The 1293-nt window shown below is 39.0% G+C and overlaps 1 pseudogene; it reads right to left on the bottom strand.

The window, feature by feature from the left end:
• Positions 1-219: 219 nt before the first annotated feature.
• LOC101296733 lies at positions 220-946 on the bottom strand (annotated as a pseudogene; the record flags this gene model as incomplete).
• Between the last annotated feature and the right edge of the window lie 347 nt (positions 947-1293).

The following is a 1293-nucleotide window of genomic DNA, read 5'->3' as shown; positions in this document are numbered from 1 at the left end:
ACATTCTGTTCATGATAGCTAGTTATATAACAAAATTTCAAAAAACCATGATTAGAGGAGCATCCAAAAAGTGTTAGTGCACTCACATGAAACCTACTAGAATACTAGATTCATCAAATATTTAACATCAGTCGAGCAATGGTGCATCTTCTAGCTCAAGAAATTTGTGGAACCTCCCAACTCAAAGGTTCTTCTTCATTGAGCAGATTAAGGAACTCGTCACTCGTCAGCATCAATATTGTTAATGTAGGTGTTGGAGTAGTCCTCAGAATCGATCACCTCCTCTTTCTTGATTAGAGCCGCACTTGTACCCACTGCTGCTGCTGCCAAGCACTCTTGCTTCATTTCCACATGGACCTTCTGATCATCATCTGCTACACTTAGTTTCTCATCTACTACCGGAAATTGTATCGTCCCATTAGCTGCATTGTTACTTTGCTTCTCTTTCTGCTAGATTTTCTTGCTTAAACAAGTGTACCGGTAGTTCTTGATTACATTGTCTGTTCGACCCGGCAATCTCCCCGCAATCAAAGACCACCTTAGAACAATAAAATTTGCACATACATCACACAATGCAAGTCCGAGAATTCGATAATGATCGACTACATAAGCAAGGAAAATGAAATGAGTTGAAGGGTTACCTATTTCCAAGAAGCTTGTGCCGCCTAATAATCAAGTCCGCTTCCTGTTCAGACATGTCACCTCTCTTGATGTTGGGTCTTAGATGGTTCACCCATCTCAGCTTGCAACTCTTGCTGCTCCGATTCAGCCCTACACCGAAAACCCATTATTCTCTAGATCATTAAGTACATAATGTGATTGATTTGGGTTACATTCATGCATATATACAATACAGACCTGCTTTGGAGGCTATTGAGGTCCATTTCTTTGCACCATGAAGGGCAACAACCTTGATTAGTTTCTCATCTTCGTCGGGAGTCCACTTCTGCAGACAGAATTTTCACAGATCATCATATAAATTGAAATAGACGGGATATATTTTCTAATATAATACGCTAAATCAAAAACTACATGTAAAGATCTCAACCGAAACATACACTTTCTTTATCGAAGCAATGAACAGATTGACAATGAACACAGCAACAAAATCATACTAGTATAGATAATTCATGTCTATTCTTGGAATCCAAGAGTTGGTCCTAAATATTAAGGTCCAAGGCACACACAGCAAATTCTGCCAAGATTCACCACAGTGATAAGTGCTATGGTTACTCACGACATTGATAACGTGTAGTTAAGAAGATTTCTATCTAGAGCATTCTGAATAAAACC

The sequence above is a fragment of the Fragaria vesca genome, unplaced genomic scaffold (genome assembly GCF_000184155.1).
Source record: "Fragaria vesca subsp. vesca unplaced genomic scaffold, FraVesHawaii_1.0 scf0512033, whole genome shotgun sequence".
Taxonomy (NCBI): domain Eukaryota; kingdom Viridiplantae; phylum Streptophyta; class Magnoliopsida; order Rosales; family Rosaceae; genus Fragaria; species Fragaria vesca.
Note: the sequence above shows the minus strand (reverse complement) of the source record. Positions and strands in the feature narration are given on the sequence as shown.